This window comes from Harpegnathos saltator, unplaced genomic scaffold, assembly GCF_003227715.2.
Source record: "Harpegnathos saltator strain DR-91 unplaced genomic scaffold, Hsal_v8.6 scaffold97, whole genome shotgun sequence".
Classification (NCBI taxonomy): domain Eukaryota; kingdom Metazoa; phylum Arthropoda; class Insecta; order Hymenoptera; family Formicidae; genus Harpegnathos; species Harpegnathos saltator.
In genome coordinates, this window is record NW_020230725.1 from 102,315 (window position 1) to 104,103 (window position 1,789).

Consider the following 1,789-nt stretch of genomic DNA (forward strand, 5'->3'; position numbering starts at 1 on the left):
CCGCGAGTGGAAAGTGAGAAAGTGAAGTGTAAAGACAGAGTGAGGAAACGAAATGACGAGTGAAGCGAGGAGCTACGCAGTTCCCAGCCAAAATTACTTGTGCACAATTTATTGCTGCATTATCTGACGGATTTATTAAACAAATCTTACAATTATGAAAAAAATGTTTCGTCGTTAAAGGCAGCTGTTGAGAGAGCCATGGCGATTCGAAGCATTAGGGAAAATAGTTTTCCAAAATATGAAAATAAAACTTCGAATTTTGACCAGAATAAATTTAAAAAAAGAACATTTCAGAGAGATTCTGAAAAAAGAAATTTTAGAAAAATTCAATCACCATCTTTTGGAAAAGTTTCTAACGAAAAGTCAGATTTAAGAAATAATTCTTCCCAAAAAAAATTACTAATTTTTTTAATGAAGCTCGGAAATGTTGGCATTGCGGAAGTTTAAAACATTTTTAAAGGGAATGTCCGGCTTTATTTACGTCAAACTAGATTTTGTCGAGTGGAACGGGGCCAATTCGACAAAAGGAAAGGAAACCCCGATAGATTTTAAGTTAAATCGTGTTGAAACAAATGCTTTTTGTTATGATGGGCTTTTAGATGATAAATTTTGTAAATTTAAAATCGATACGGGTTCAGATGTTTCCATTGCTAGTAGTAGATATGTCAGAGCATGTGAAATGTTTTCTCCGGTGAAGAATAGTCGTTTAATTTATCCTATAGGGGAAGCAGTTCTTATTCATTTTCAAAAGAATATGAAAGTATAATTGGGAAAATTTACAGTAAATTTATCCATGTTTATTGCTGATATTAAAGATGATTGTCTTTTAGGAAACGATTTCTTATCGCTTACAGATTTAGAATCTTGTTTTCATTCTGTGTTAGAAATTTCTCAAGTCAAAGATATTAAAGCAGACGTTGAAAAAGATTTCTTATGTATGCGTTTAGAACAAAGAAATGAAATTCCTTCATTTCTATTAGAATTGTTTGAACAAAATTCAAAAACATTAAATTCTTTTCAAAAGCAAGTTTTTGCTGAAATATTGATTGAATTTCAGGATATTTTCTCTGAAGAAATTATGGCTGGGAATTGTAATATTTTGGAGCACAAAATTGAACTTAATGATCCTCGTCCAATCAAACAAGTTCCTCGTCGGATTCCTATCCATTTACGTGCGGAGACAAAGAGAATTATTGAGGAAATAATTGAGAAAGGTGTCATCGAAGAATCTCAAAGTCCTTGGGTATCTCCAGCAGTTTTGGTAAAAAAGAAACATGGTTCAATTCGTTTTTGTGTGGATTATTGAAAATTAAATGCTGTTACAATAAAAGATTCTTTTCCTATTTCTCGTGTCGATGACACTATTGACCAATTATCGGGAAATTCTTGGTTTTCAACTGTGGATTTAAAAAGTGGTTATTGGCAAATTAAAATTCGTTCTGAAGATAGAGAGAAAACAGCTTTTTCAATAGGAAAAGGGTTATGGCAATTTACAGCCTTTTGGATTGTGTAATGCTTCAGTAACTTTTGAAAGACTTATGGAACAAATTCTGCAGAAATTAATACATAAAATTTGTTTAGTTCATTTAGACGATATAATAGTTTTTAGTAAAACTTTTGAAAGCATGATTGAATGATTAAAAACTGGGTTTCTTCATTTTTGTTCTGCTGGTTTAAAATTAAATTCTAAAAAATGTGTTCTTTTTGGAAATTCAGTGAAATATTTAGGTCATATTGTTTCTGTTGAAGGAATTACAACAGAAAAGATTAATGCTGTTTCAGATTGACC